The sequence below is a fragment of the Lissotriton vulgaris genome, unplaced genomic scaffold, assembly GCF_964263255.1.
Source record: "Lissotriton vulgaris unplaced genomic scaffold, aLisVul1.2 SCAFFOLD_2068, whole genome shotgun sequence".
NCBI classification, from domain to species: Eukaryota; Metazoa; Chordata; class Amphibia; order Caudata; family Salamandridae; genus Lissotriton; species Lissotriton vulgaris.
Window position 1 is genome coordinate 285,339 of NW_028248679.1, and position 16,585 is coordinate 301,923.

Consider the following 16,585-nt stretch of genomic DNA (forward strand, 5'->3'; position numbering starts at 1 on the left):
TGTGGCCAGCAAGCACCCATGATGGCTGCTTTGGAGTGAAGGTCCTAGCGCCGCTTAATTCACTTTACCTACATCCATCTCAATAATCCGTTTTGACCCATTAAACCTGTGGATCGGAGACTCCTGAAGGGTGGGAGCCTTCCGATCTGAAAGCAGTGGAAATCCGACCACTTCAGTTGAAGTTAAGGGCTCCGGAGCTGCCGACCGTGAGGGGGTTGGGAACCTGGCCGTGATGTCGCGCTGCTTGCAGCTACCCAAGACTGGCGTGCTGGACGAGGGGTCTTCGGTCCTGGTCGGTGATCCTGAAGTGGGGCCTCATCAGTGGCTGTTTCCTGAGTCATCCCTTCCTTGAGGTCCGACGTGGGTAGACCAGTGCGGGACAGCTGCGGGGGCCCGAGAATTTCTGCTCTCCTCGACGTGCCTGGTGAGCTACCGTGCATGCAGCCAGCCTGGAGTCTCCTCCTGTGATTACACCCATCATTATGCTGAGGAGGTGAGCGGCGCAGGTCGTGCCCGATTTTCCCCCCTTCCTACCACGTGAGGTGCTTTTGAGCTGGGGAGCGCACCGCACGGAGGGGGGCTGAGAAGTTAATCACTCCAGGGCACACATCAGCTGTTTTGCGGCAATGCCCCCCCCCCCATGTACGACGGACGGCCCGTGGACAGCCACAGGAGACACTTCCCTGGCGAACTGACGAGGGGGCTCCAACGCTGGTGGATATCATGGAGGAGATTCAGGGAGTCCGTACGGCACTGGAAAATAAAATAGACACTGTGTCTATAGAAAATAAAATAGACACTGTGTCTATAGAGGTCAACCTTATCCGTGGCAACCTGAGAAATATGGGAGATAGGGTCAAAGCAACTAAGGATTCTGTCGCAAATCTTCAACAATCTACGACAAAGAAGGTCATGCATATGCAAGCCCAAACATCAGACTTAGAAGCAAAGTTGGAAGATTATGAAAGCCGCACGTGCAGAAATAACGTACGCATTCTGGGAGTGCCTGAACGGGCAGAGGGGCAAGCTGCGGGCCTTTTTGTGGAGGACTTAATTCAGACTCACTTACAGCCCTGCTCCCTCTCCAAAAAAAATTCAGCCGAGCGTGCCCATTGGGTGCCTGGGGGGACTCCGAGGCCGGGCGCTCCACCGCGTCCCATCTTGGCGAGGATCTTCCACTTTCGGGATAGGGAAGCGATCCTCCAGACAGCGAGAGCCAGCCCACCACTTTAGTTTGAGAACTCGACCATCACCTTTTTCCCAGATTTCACTTATCAGGTGCAACAAAAGCGCAGGTCCTTCTTAGAAGTAAAACGGTTGCTTAGGGGCTATAGCTTGAAATATGTAATGCTTTTTCTAGCTAAACTACGAGTGCAGTCAGACAGAAAGTCATGGTTTTTCCAGTCCTCAGAAGCCGCCTGGGACTGGTTGGAAGGTTAGCGCTCCTCCAACTCTCAGAACCACTCCTCTCCTGATCGTTCACAAAGGCAGGAGGGTCGTCTGGAGCAACCCGCTTGACACAAAAGAGTTTGAATAACATAGACCCTTACCTGCTGTCAGGGACTGTCCGACGTTTCTTGCCCTGTAGAGACTCGGGATATTAAGATGACTTTCGTGCATTTGTGAGCCCACCGGGGCATGGGTAACTATGCTTGATGAATGTTCGCTTGAGGCTCACACCCTTATTTTATAGTTGGTCTTTACGGGACGTAGTAACTCACAGCTCGGGTCCAATTCCCATCTTCATAGACCATGGTTGTGGTAGAAGTGGTTTGATCTGGGCAGATGTATGCCGCCTCAATTATAATTAAGGCTCCCGGTTTTCCGTTTTCACAGATTTTTACAGATAAATACAGACAGAAAACAATGTGTTTTCTGTCTGTATTTATTTTCAAAAGAGGATAAATATGGAAAAAGGGGCTTCTTTTAAGTGACTGTGCTGTTTTTCTTGAATTATCAGTCAACAGCTGGGTAGATGGACAGCATGGGAAATTTTAAAAAAAACAGGTTGCAATTTCATTAAATAATGCCATGTGTTTACATACATTTGTGGTATAATGCTAATATTTACCAGTGGATGGTTTGTTATATAATATTTGGCAGCTTAAATAGCTAAAACAGACAGGCATCAAAGTATGAGTGCACGTCTACTGGTTAAATAAATATGGAAATGTACAGTTTTACAACTTCATTTATCTGCAAAACACAAAATAAATATGGATAAATACAGATAACGTGGGCAAAAAATAAATATGGATAAATACTGACGGAAATGCTAAAAGAATAAATACCATAAAACCGGGAGCCCTAATTATAATTACTGTGGTATAATGTTAGCTGTCTGGGGCAAACGTAAATGTTTTTCTGGGGAAGACGGCCATGTTCTTGGGTAGTTCGGCTGTGTAGCGTTCCCTCCACACAGTTTCGCTGTTAGGGGTACACAGGCGCTCTGCATGATTGGGGATGGGAAGTTCTGGTTCCACGTTGCAGAGAGGCAGGGTTTGGGGGGATCCAGGGTTTTTCACATGGCTTTGTAACTGTTTTATAATGGGTTGCTTGTGCAGTATGCCTATAAATGTCGCCTTCAATGCCATATGGGTCGTTAGGAAGGTATGGGTCAATTTTCTTTGTAGCTTTTTCTTGTACTTTTGGTGAAGTCCGATTGCTGAGGTCACTTCTACAGCCACCTGGGTCACTAACACTCTATCTCAAAAGTTTCTTGTGGTCAAAAGTGTAACATGCCCAACTCGAGTCCGGGCTCTTAAGTGTCGTATAGTTATTCATTGTTGCTCCATTGTCCTGGATGAAAGCAAGTCCCCTGGTTATAAATACAGATAAGTGTTGGCCATAATACAACTCCAGCTCTGGGTCGCCTTAAATTACTCTTGTGGAATGTGAATGGACTAGGAGACCAGATTAAGAGGGGAATAGTCTTCAATATTTAAAACGGCAGGGCCCTGACCAAGTATTACTTCATGAAACACACATACAAGGTACCTCCAACTGTGCACTTAATAGGTGGGGTTATAAACGGATAGCTCACGCAGGTTTTACTCGCGGATCCAGAGGGGTGGGCATTCTTGTACACAACTCCCTCCCTTTTCAGGTCCATAAAACCACTTGCGACCCTCTGGGCCGTTTTGTCCCGGTCTCTGGGAGGGTAGGCCTCGCAATGTGACCTCCTTATATGTACCCCCCAAGGCTGCATACCTATACCTTGATTGGCCTATGCACACACATAGTGGGACTGCCAGAGGGAGACATACTGTTGGGGGAGGGGGGTGGAGGGAGGGAGACTGTAGCGCTGCCCTGAACGGTGAACTTGACCCCAGGCCATCCAGGCGAGGGGAACCCTGGGGAAAGTTAATGTCAGATTTTCTGGGGGCCATGGGACTGATAGATGTATGGCGAATATGCCACCCTACCACTCCAGAGGTTCATGGGAGCATGATCCGCATTGATTCCTTTTTTAGCAAAGCCACCCAACTTCCCATGTTTGGCTCAAGCTCCTTTCTCCCTAGGGGTATCTCTGACCACTCGCCCATTATGACTTGGTATGAAGGTGCGCCACCACACACTCACCGTGAAATGGTTCTTAGGCCTTGGTACCTTAGAATACCAGCGATCCAGGATAAATTGAAGGAGGCCACCAAACACTATTTCAAAGAAAGCGATGGCTCGGTTGAGTGGGATGTAACATTATGGGAGGCATACAAGACAGTGATTCGGGGCTGTGGGGTGGCCGCTGTAGCAGGCCACAAAAAGGAAACACGTTAACAGTTGGAAGACATTGAGAGAGAGGTACCTCTCCTTGAAAACAGATTGGTGGCATCTTTATCGTCAGACGCCTAGCATAAATTGGCCGCCAAACAAAAAAGAATACAGAGATATCGCAGAAGAGGCCGCCAATGCCCAATCCCGGGCCACTCTACACAGAGTGTATTATATCGGTGATAAAGCGGAAAGCCATGAGCCCGAGTGGCCTCCCAATTGAACTTTACAAACCTGTCTCCTTGACGATCGCTCCGTTTCTTGTTTGAATGTATGATGGGGGTGTCCCTCAAGGGATCCTGCCTGAAACGCAGAGACTAGGAAATATTGTCGTTATACATAAAAAGGGCAAACTTCCGGTGCAATGCTGTTCATATAGACCTATCTCTCTTCTTGACCCAGAGGTTAAGACATTAGCCAACATTTTGGCTCTCCTCCTTTCGCCATATCTCCACAAATTGATTCACCTGGACCAGTCCGAATTTATGCCAGCTAGGAACACTGCCCTCAATCTCCGTCGCCTCTTCGGGGTACTTGGCAGAGCTTCCACCATACAGTAAGATTCTGTGATTATGTCTCCAGACGCCAAGATGACCTTCGACATGATAGAATGGCCCTTCTTGTTTGCCTCACTCGAGAGATACGGATTTGGTGAGCGGTTTTTATCCTAGGTGAGTCTGACCCAGATTACGGTTAACGGTGGCAGGTCTCCAATCTTTGAATTGGGAAAAGGTACAAGGCAGGGTTGCCCCCGTCACCGCCATTGTTTGCTTTGGCTTTGGAACCCTTGGCCCTATGGATTAGAGGTGACCCCCTTATTCAGGGACTTCATTGGTCGCCAGAGTGGTCGGATAGAATCTCCCTCTACGCTGACGAAATTCTCCTTTACCTAGTCAGGCCCCGATTCTCGAACCACAGGGTATTACATATTTTTGCCCTCTTCCAAAAATATTACGGTTACGTCATCAACTGGGATAAATCTTTGGTATAGGTTTTAAGCGAGGACCCCCAGGTTCTCCCCACGGGTTGTGATGGCACCATAGTCACAGGCAGTTTCCGATATCTGGGCATATATATTACGAGAGACGCAGAGGTTTTCTACCAACAGAATCTCTTACCTCGTTTACATCGTCTCCGGACCGATGTACAACATTGGAAAACACTACCTCTTACGTTGTTAGGAAGGGCCGCCCTTTACAAAATTATGGCACTTCCCTGGTTCCTTTACGGCTTACAGAATACGCCATATTCAATCCCACCTCGCTATTTTCAGTCGGTTGATTCCGAAGTACGCACTCTACTTTGGAACAATGGCACACCCTGAATCGCTCTTAACAAACTCACAAAAAGCGGGTCACTCCACTGCTGGAGTCCTGCCATGTGGGTATGCTTTCAAAACAGGAGGGATTTGACAAATGGGACCTAATCGGTCTCACCACAGAAGGGGACATGTGGGCAAAGGGCAGGGTTGTCCCGTTCAGGGAGCTATAAGAATAGTACCAGTTGCAAGAAGGGGAAACGTTTAGATATCTTCAGGCAAGAATTGTATTATATAAAGTAATTCCCAAGTGCTCCGACCCAACAGTTTCCTCGCCTTTAGAAGATAGGCTTTTGGACGACTACCTCCCAGAAAAAGCCATACCACTGACCCATCATAAAATCCTCAATAACTTACCTGAAACTCACGATAGAATACGCATAAAATGGGCAGACGATGTGGGGAACATGACCGATGAGGACTGGAGGGAGGCCCTAGTCTCGCCCCGGGAGGTGGCTATCCGCTCTTGTTTCAAACTTATGTTGTATGGCGTTTTAGGATCCGAAGTGAATTTTCCAGATTCATGCCCTTATAGTCATAGTAATAGTCATAGTTTCTTGTATAGCGCACATTTCACAAAACTCTCAAGGCGCTTAGCAACAAATGACAACCAAGTGTAGGGGGGTGGGGGGGGGAGTTAATTGGGAAAGAGCCAGGTTTTTAAGCCCTTACGAAAAGCCTGAGGATTGGAAAGAGAGAGCAGATGTACAGGTAGCTTGTTCCAAAGTTGGGGGGCTATGTAGGAAAAAGCTCTACATCCCATTCTCAATGTTCTAGCCCTAGGCTGTACCAGAAGGGACTTGGTGCTAGACCTTAAGGTTCTGGAGGGTTTGTACCTGACCACTTTCTCAGCAAGGTAAGAAGGTCCTGTCCCATGTAGAAGTTTGTGTGTGAGACTAAGGATCTTAAACTGGCTGCTTTGTCGCACTGGAAGCCAGTGCAATTGTCCAAGATTAGGTAGAATTCACATTGCCCTAACATAGGCATAGAAATCATTCCCTTTTTTAGACATAGCCCATGCAGTCCAAATGCAGGCATGGCTACTTCCACCCGTACAGAAACGTCTCACCGATTTCTTGGAAAATCGGCTTAAGCAGTCAGGGACCTCCCCTTGCTTGAATATTGATTTGTCCAAGAACTCATGTACTTTACAAAGAACTACTATTCCCTTGGGGTTCTTTACTGGCGTTATTATGCCAGACTTTACGTCAAACTAGACACCTTCAAGGTATAAACATGCCTTCACTTGATCTAGCAAGAGGCGGTGGTTCGGACCAATTCGACCTTCTACTTGCCCGACGCAGCTAGCTACAGCAAGTACTGAAGGAAGCCGACCCTCCAGCTACACACTGATCGAGAGGCTGCATTTCTCTCGCCGAGAATCCAGCTCCAGTGTTTTTAAGCTCACCTTGCAGGGTGTTGGGAAATCGAGACCCGAGACTGAGATACCAGACCTCCTTCATTCTAAACTAAGGTATGGAGCCGATTAGAACCTAGAGAAACCTTGGATAGATTCTTGGCAAAGAAAATCTAAACCTATGCTACACTTACTCCTTCCCCCGTACTAGACTTAGGTTACGTACATTGGGGTAGGCGTATTTTAGAAGCACCAGTTGAGTACTTTTAGTCATTGTTATTTATATATGTATGTATTTATATATGGTTTAGAAACCATACAATGCTCTTAAAGTATTATTTTATAATATTGTTCTCGCTGTACGCATTATACTTTGCAGTCTGCATTACGATTGTAGCAGTTCATTTTACTTGCACGAGAACGAAGACTGTTCAATAAAACCTTTTATTGAAAACGCCCGTCTCTCTATTTCTCTGCACCTCTGTAGAAACGAAGCATGCACAAGTGACTGAGTGAAATACTTATCTATTGTTTCCACAACTCTGAAGATACGTTTTTATTCTTGGGGAAACAAAGTTGTCATGTTTATGCGGTTGTCAAAAACTAATCCCTTCTTGTGAATTCGAGAAAGTTTCTAGTGACCTCTGAGCTAGCTGGCACTCACTATTAAGTTTAATATATTCGATAGAGACCTAGTCGACCTCAGTCCTACGTCTAATCTATAGGATATATTATTCCAATGTGCAGAGCCTTTTAGGAATATAGGAACTACACTACACTTATACAGCTTAATATACTTCATAGAGCCTACTACACCAGTACAGTACTTGTTAAGAAGGGGCTTTTTGGATCCTCTGCCTGCCCCCGGGGCTGTGGCTCTACCTGTACTTTTTTACATCACCGGTGGGAATGTCCAGTCCTCCAACGCTATTTGGGTAGAATAGTATTCACTATGTATCAGATATGTCAGAAACCCATTGAAGTATCCCCTCAGCTTTGTCTATTGAACATCTGGGTGGCAACGGATCTGTTGAGAACAGAACAAATTTGGGTCTCGCTGGGTTGTACGGTGGCAAAGCGCAACATCGCCAGAACATGGAAGGGAGGGGTCGGGCCCAGACATGTTGATTGGGAGTCAGACATGGACTGGTGTATGCAAGTGGAGAGGGTGGTCTATGAAAGCAAGGGATGCCCAGGCAAATGGACGAAAATATGGGGCCCATGGAACGAGAGTAGGGGTTTTCTCTGTACCCCCTTTAGCGACACTTCCCCTTTCCTTATAGATAATGAGACACTGTAGTGCTCTAATGGAAAAATGTGACCGTGATTTATCTGTATGTGCTCCTGACCCACTGTATTGTCTTGTAATTATTTGCAATTTAGGCTGCTCATCTTTTAATATCTCAGATACTGCTTTAACTGCACCCATTTTTTCTTTGTATTGTTTTATATTGATTTCTTTCAATAAAATAAAAAGATTTTTTTTTTTAAATATGCATTTCTTTCTAAACTGGGCATAACCCCGATGCCACAATTCACCAGAAGGGCTAGTGCCCTAGGAAAAACGGACAGTTACTACGGAACGACACAGGATACTGTTGTGATCAAGAACCAGGATTGTCCCTGGTGGGTACTCGTAGTCTTACTGTGTCGTCACTGCCTCTCTCGCTGCTCCGTGAGAAGCGGTCGCTCCCCACGCTCCCTGCTCGTCCTGCACTGCTTACACAGCCTGCCTGCAATCAGATTGAAATCAGGGTATCGTAGCGCTCTCCCCATTGCTTGCTTGGTGCCAGGAAATCGTAGCGCTTTGACTTTATTTCCCTGCTTCACTGCGCTCGCATTGTGTAACTTGTGTCTTTTCTTTAAATTGCCAGATTGTACCGAGATCACTGCCCATAGCGTATTCCACCTCTGTGCCCCCAATCTTGCCCAGTTTCACTTCTACTATCGCTGCCATTTTGTTTGTTGTGCCTGCAGCCAGCCTCCCCACCCCGATCCCGCCTCCCAGCTGATCCTCCTTCCCACGGACTTTAAAGGCCTGCCCCGCCGGAAATAGCGCTGTGACCTCTCTCGCTGCTCCGTGAGAAGTGGTCGCTCCCCAAGCTCCCTGCTCGTCCTGCACTGCTTACACAGCCTGCCTGCAATCAGGGTATCGTAGCGCTCTCCCCATTGCTTGCTTGGTGCCAGGAAATCGTAGCGCTTTGACTTTATTTCCCTGCTTCACTGAGCTCGCATTGTGTAACTTGTGTCTTTTCTTTAAATTGCCAGATTTCACTACCTCACTGCGCTCGCATTGTGTAACATGTGCTTTTTCATTCAAATTGCAGGATTGTACCGAGATCACTGCCCATAGCGTATTCCACCTCTGTGCACCCAATCTCGCCCAGTTTCACTTCTACTATCGCTGCCATTTTGTTTGTTGTGCCTGTAGCCAGCCTCCCCACCCCGATCCCACCTCCCAGCTGATCCTCCCTCGCTCCGCCCCCCCACTATCCACTTATGTCAGATGGACCTACGTGCAGAGTTTCACGCGCGCCAAAGGTAAGCCCGTCTACGCCCGTCCGCGCCTGGACCGCGCCCAGCGCCAGACCCCCTGGCCCCCGCAAACCCATCACCTCCCGCATCACATACGACGCCGCAAACCTGAAATGCACCCTTCTCAACACCCGCTCAGTTCACAAACACGCGATCGACCTTTGGAATCTACTCGACACCATTTCTCCGGACGTCGCCTTCCTAACAGAAACCTGGATGAATGCCTCATCAGCTCCAGACATCACCATAGCCATCCCGGACGGCTACAAGATCATCCGAAAGGACCGCACCAACCAAACAGGAGGAGGCATCGCCATCGTCCACAAGAACTCCATCTGCGTCACGACCAGTTCAGACGATAACCTCACTATCGCCGAACACCTTCACTTCCAGATCCACACCGACCCCAAGACCACACTCAGAGGCACCCTCCTCTAAAGGCCACCAGGACCCCGCACACAATTCAGCAAAGACATCACTGACTTCATCACCCCACACGCCCTCCCCTCCGAGGACTACATTCTACTGGGAGACCTCAATTTCCACCTGGAAAAGAGCAACGACTGCAACACCACCACCCTTCTGGACAATCTCGCCAATCTCGGACTCAAACAACTTGTAAACACCCCCACCCACTATGCAGGGCACACGCTAGACCCTATCTTCCCCTCCAGCAAGCACATCTCCTTCAATCACACCACAGCTCTCCATTGGACGGACCACAGCTGCGTTCACTTCAACTACAAAAAGACCACGATCCACAACCACCCTCAACCAACTCTGCGAAGAAACTGGAACAAAATCACCACAGACAAGATCTTCACATCGCTTCTCCAAAACCCTCCTGCCAATTCATCGGACCCAAACCAAGCAGCCATCAACCTCACACAATGGATCACCCACAGCGCCGACGAATTAGCACCCTTAAAAAACCATCAAATCAAGCAAGGCAGCAAAAACGCCCCCTGGTTCAACGATGACCTTAAGAAATCCAAGAAGCTTTGTCGTACCCTTGAGAAAGCCTGGAAAAAAGACCCAAACACTATCACCAGAGCCGCCTTCAAAAACGCCACCCGCAAACACCACCAACTAATCCGGACTACCAAGAAATCAGCATTCAAAGACCGACTAGACAACAACGCCCACAACAGCAAGGAACTATTCAACATCGTCAAAGAATTTACCAACCCCACCGCCAGCACCAACGACATCACTCCCTCCCAAATCCTCTGCGACTCCCTAACTTCATTCTTCCACGACAAAATCGCCGACATTCACAACAGCTTTGACAACCAACCCGGAAACCAGCCCACCCCACCCACCTCCGAACCAAAACCCCCCTCGAACAACCTCTACGACTGGGACCCAATCACCACTGAAGACACCATTCGCCTGATGAACTCCATCCACTCAGGATCCCCAACTGACCCATGTCCCCACCACATCTTCAACAAAGCAGACTCCATTATCGCACCCCATCCCCGAAACGTCATCAACTGCTCCCTCAACTCCGCCACCTTCCCGGAAAGCTGGTAACGCGCCGAACTCAGCACCCTTCTGAAAAAACCCACAGCAGACCCCACCGAACTCAAAAACTACCGCCCCATCTCGCTCCTCCCATTCCCTGCCAAAGTCATTGAGAAAGCCGTCAACAGCCAGCTCGCCGCCTTCCTCGAAACCAACAAATCCCTCGACTCCTCACAGTCCGGCTTCCGAGCCAAACACAGCACCGAGACCGCCCTCATGGCAGCAACAGACGACATTCGAACACTACTGGAAAACGGAGACACAGTCGCGCTCATCCTACTTGACCTCTCCGCAGCCTTCGACACAGTCTGTCATAGCACCCTTATACAACGACTCAGCAACATCGGAATTCAAGGAAAAGCATTGGACTGGATCATCTCGTTCCACGCCGGAAGAACGCAGAGAGTCCGCCTTCCCCCTTATAGATCAGAGGCCACTGAAGTCATCTGCGGCGTACCACAAGGATCTTCACTCAGCCCTACCCTCTTCAAAGTATACATGAGCCCCCTCGCAACCATCGCGCGACAACACAACCTCAACATCATCTCCTACACAGATGACACAGAGCTGATGCTCTCCCTCACCAAAGACCCAAACACCGCCAAAACCAACCTACACAAAGGGATGAAAGACGTAGCCGAATGGATGAAGAACAGCCGTCTAAAACTGAACTCGGACAAAACGGAAGTCCTTATCTTAGGTACATCCCCCTCCGCCTGGGACGACTCTTGATGGCCACCGGCCCTGGGAAACGCACCCATACTGACGGACCACGCACGTAACCTGGGCTTCATCCTGGACTCCTCGATGACCAAACAAGTCAACGCTGTATCTTCATCATGCTTCAACATCCTACGCATGCTCAAAAAAACATTCTGTTGGATCCCCACCGAAACAAGAAAGATGGTCACCCACACACTGGTCACAAGCCGGCTGGACTACGGAAATACCCTGTACGCCGGAACCACCGTCAAACTTCAGAAAAAACTCCAACGCATCCAAAACGCCTCAGCCAGACTCATATTAGACATTCCCCACAAAGATCACATTTCCGGTCACCTGAAAGACCTTCACTGGCTCCCCGTCAACAAGAGGATAACGTTCCGTCTCCTCACCCACGCACACAAAGCCCTCTACGAACTTGGACCCGAAGGCCTCAACACGCGCCTATCCTTTTACCCCCACACCCTCCAGCGGCGATCGTCCAATCAAGCCCTGCCGCTGTTCCGCGCATACACAAAGCCACCATGGGGGGGAAGATCCTTCTCCTACTTAGCGGCCAAAACCTGGAATTCCCTCCCCATCCACCTCCGCCTTACACAAAACCACCTATCCTTCAGAAAACAACTAAAAACTTGGATATTCGATAAGTAAAATTCCCCCCTTCCTCAAGGGCCTTGAGACCCTCTGGGTATGTAATGCGCTATATAAGTGTTGACTTGCTTATTATGTAAGTTGGAATGTTATTGTGGGTGGGACAGTTGGAGGAGTAAGGATTGATAGAAGACGGTTGCTCCTACTGCTCCCTTGCGGTTGGTGCAGGTATATATCGAATAAAGAACATATCATCTACTGAAGTGGTACGCTTCGTCTCTACAGAGACTGTGCATTATCAAAGCTTAACAAACATTGGCTGTGACAGCACTCTCCATGACACCGATCACAGAGGTTCGGAATTCACTCCTAGTCATCTGTCCATGCCCACACCACTGTCGAAAGGAAAAGGAGACAATAACACGCGATCATAGATATCGTAAGTCCCTCGACTGTAAGCCAGGAACCTCTTTTCTGGATGTATTCAAAATATTAACAATGTGATAGACATGGAATAGTTAAATCCTTGAAACTACTAGGCACTGTACCTTCAGTCATACATGCCAACCCTCCAGAGTCAGGTGGGAGGTTCCCGGATTTGGGACGTTCCTCCCGCCTCCCGAAAGGCACTGCTGAAATTCCGATTGCTTCTGTTTTGCGATTGACCAAACCGATTTCCAACCGAGGAAGGACACTGTGGGAACTTGAATAAGTGAAGGTATGGGAGAGACAATCGGAATGCTACTTAGCATTGATTGGCAGGGTTTTGAAGGGTCTCAGTGGCTGTACTCTCTCAGATAGCTTGCGATTGGTTGGGGGGAAATGACCCGCCCAGGAAAGAATGGCCCTCTGCCCCGGAAATCATTGCCCCGCTGCTGCGCCAGAAAATAAAGAAATAGACTTTCGGTCCGGAAGCGATGGCTCAGCTACACATGGCCGGTGGTGTTCGTTTATTACTAATCATGTTCTCGTGAACTCCTTCCCAGTGCGCGTGCGTATAAGTACTGAGATCAAGTGTCTGTAAATATTAAGATCAAGCCTGACTGGGAATGTTGACATGCAGGCTGGTCACTAGATGGGAACACAAAAACAGCGGCTCTTTTATGGCTTCATGCATAGGTACGTTGAAAGGATACGTGAATGGGAAAAGCAGTGTGTTAATCCACCAAGGACCCTCTTTGAGGTTATTTTGTAAAACAGCTGTCAAGTGAAGGTTGAAAGTTGCTAAAACAATTTAGAAAAACTTTCTGAAAAGGCTTGAATAGAAGAAACGTTTAAACAATATTCGAAGTACATTGTAACTTGTAACTGTGTGGGGTCGATAACAATTAAATACTTTTCAAAAATGTCAAACCACTTTCCAAGCTGTGGACTTCTCAGGATTTTCTAAGGAAGGTGAAATTTGTGCCAATTGCGAGCTTGAAACCATGATATTGTATACCCTAATGCCAGTCTAAATTTAGCATACAAGGAGGACACAAATGTCAATGTAAGTTAAAAATAAAAAATAGAGAAAATCTTACTTTGGGTTTTTAACGTATTAAACCCAAATAAGGATATCAGCAAAACTTGAGGAAGAAAGCGTTAGATTTTAAGAATCTTCAGCGCGGCCACATTTTTAACATTCTGGTACAAAATGACTGCTTGCAAAATTTGTATAGCGAGCTCATGGCCATCTGGAGCGTCCAATTACACCCCCTTGCGTGGTGACTTCACGGTGGTCCTTTCTGTTGCTGAACAATAGAAAATGTTTTTACATTTGCAACAAGAATTTTAGATTCTATTATAGGCACAGAGGTGAGGATTATGCTTCTAAGTCTTTACTGCCCTCAAACAGCAGCCAATGAAAAACAGTGAAACACACAATATATCCAATGAGGCTTTGAACCACACCTCTTATCAAACCACCAGTAGCCACTTGGCAGCACATACAAAATAGAGAGGCACCATCTTTTCTGCCTCTTTGTGAAAATGCAGTCCAACGAATAAGAGAACGATGTCCATAAAAGGATCGAAAGAACAGCTCAAAGGACTCTCAACATAGAGTTACCAAAGTCCATAACATTACATATCCAAATGGTACAAAGTCCGAATAGTGCAACCAGAGCCGTGAACACAGGTACCGGAAACAGCCTTGCACAGACCCTTAAATTTTTGTTTTGGTTGCGAGCCTGAAAAGACAAGTAAAATTAATCTAATCTCAGCACAAATTGAATCACAATGGTGGGCCAAAGAAAACAACAGTTACTTCAATACCAATAATACCATACATCTTACCTGTCCCAATGGGTGGGATAATCCTTGCCTCTGTGTTCTTAATAGAATCTAAAATTCTTTTCTCAAGAACATTTTCTATTCTATGGTAGGATCCGAGGTTCCGATTATGCTGGTTCAAAGCTTACCAACCACAACAGAAGAAACTTGTGGTTTTACATTCTGTGTGCCAATAGGGAAAGTCATGATGAGAGATTGAGGAAAGTTTTGAGTAACCTAGAGAATGTACAGCTGACTGTGGAGCTCAGCAAGTGCCGGTTTACAGAAGGAGCGTGACATATCTATATCATGTGATTAGTGAGGAAGGAGTGAGACTGGCGGCGTGGAATGAAGGGGCCAGAAACTGGGTCTAGGTAGATAAGGTTTTTTTTCTTTAAGACACGCTTCTTTCTACTAGTTATTCTTTCGGTTGCAAACTTGGCGGGATCCGTGATGGAGGAAGAGTCCCAGGGATCCAGTCTGCTGGTTCGGCTTCTCTTGCGCTTCCTCGTCAGTCCCTGGATAGGCGTGGTAACCCTAAAAGAGCAAGACAGAGAAATGGCTGTCAGTGAGGTTACTCTCAGACTATCAATATTATTAGGGCCGGGGGTGAGGAAACACCTAATTCACTTGTGATTTCAGTGCACGATACCGGGTTCTGGATAGTGATTGAGTGAGGTGCTGGGATAACGGGGAGGGAAAAGGAGTGAGGCAAAGGGAGGGGGTACGCAAGTGTTTTCAGTGAACGCCGGATTCCTATGGCGGTTCGGTGCCCCCGCCTCCCCACCCAGCCTGAGATACGGTCCCGTACTTGCAGTAGCCACGCTCCTCCATGGGTGTGGCTCGGGGATAAGTGGTACTGTGGGCCTCCTGGCACTGCCTCCACCGCCAGCAACTCTTCTCTGGATTGCTTCTCCTTGCTATCTTCAGACCGGTTCTCGTTGTCCCTCGATTCCGCCGTGGCTCCTCTGCTCCCCTCTCTCACGTCGGTGACGTCGCACACCTTGTTGTGCACTTCCCGGATTTTATCCAATGGGCTTCCTATGACGGCTCGAGTGGGTGGAGTCTCGTCACAGTAGAACGCCCAGTTAAAGGCGCCTGTTTCTTCTTCCGTTGTGTTCCAATCCTGTGACCAGTCCTCCTGTTGGGGCTCAAAGAGAGGAGGTGATGGGGTAGAACAGTCCACCAATCCTTACTGTCGTCAGGTGACCCAGGGTTCCAGTCTGCCCGGTCAGAGAGACGAAGCCTGCATTAGTGAATACTATTGTTGGAACTTCTGCGCCAAAGAACAAGGATGAGGTGAGCTCATTCTTGGGAATGGCAGAATATTGTGCAAAACTCATTACAAATTTTGCGAGTAAAGTGTACAATATCCGCATGTTGTTGAAAAATAATGCAACATTTGATTGGAGCATACAATTTGAGGCAGAGTTTAATCAAGTCAAGAATGATTTGGTGAAGGTGTCGGCCTTGAGCAGTTTTGACCCTGAGTTGGATCTCAGAAGGACCCCTTAGGAAAGGAAAAAGTCAGTCTTTTTGCTTCCAGATCGCTGTAACCTGCAGAGGAAACATATCCAATAATAGAGAAGAAAGCATTAGCGTGTGCTTGGGCTTTAGATCATTTTATTGTCTGGGGATCATAGGCCCTTCGTGAAGTTGTTGACTGTGGAAGGGAGTGTGTCTGTGTGTGCGCGTACAATTTGGTGTATGTACATGGCAGGGAGAATGTAGTGGCAGACTGTTTATGCCTGTTCCAATGGGGGAATGTATGGATGATCCATGGGGAGATTTTAAAATTCAATTGGTCCATGATTCAGGAGAACCAACAATCAAAAGAGTGGAATAGGAGGAGGAGCAAAAGAAGGATGTAGTATTACAATCTGTTATTGAGTATATTTTTAGAGGTTAACCAAGGAAGGAACGTGTGACAGAGTTGTTGAGACCGTATTGGGAGGTTAGAATGGAGCTGTCAGTAGATACACATGATTTTGAGGGGGACAGAGTTGTGCCAGCTGAGGTGCGTGACGAACAGGGAGAAGCTGGTGACTGTGAGAAGTTGGCCTGGTATATGCTGTCCACTAATTAAAGTGGGCACCTTGCACCAGTCCAAACGACCTTTATAGATGATTAGGTTAAAGACAACCTTTATTGAAAGCTATCCAAGTGGTAGCTATGGAGAGCAGCCTTCAGGCTAAGTCTCGAACGAATGCAAAGCAGCTTGTTTTATCAGGTCATAACTTCCTGGATGACCAAATGAAAGGAGACCCACACAAGTGTTATTATAAAAATATGTATTTATTACTAAACACTCTCTACTAATCCCTTTACGAGATTAGAACACAAGATACACACTATTAAATCACTAGAATGACAGTAAATAGCACACTACACAGTGGTCTCCAGGGGGAGACCAAACCATATACTAAGAAAGTGGTATAACAACCACGACTTGATTAGACACAGCGCCTAAACCAGGTAGAATCGCTGGGACCCCAAGGAACCACCCAAGG

General features: G+C 47.4%; 1 protein-coding gene across 1 annotated transcript in view; it reads right to left on the reverse strand.

The window, feature by feature from the left end:
• The window catches only part of ARMC1 (armadillo repeat containing 1), a 198,055-nt gene extending 185,420 nt beyond the window's left edge, over positions 1-12,635 (reverse strand). Inside the window, exon 1 of the mRNA XM_086950145.1 lies at positions 12,371-12,635. The gene's annotated coding sequence lies outside the window, so the exon portion shown is untranslated. The remainder of the gene's footprint in view (positions 1-12,370) is intronic.
• Positions 12,636-16,585: the final 3,950 nt, after the last annotated feature.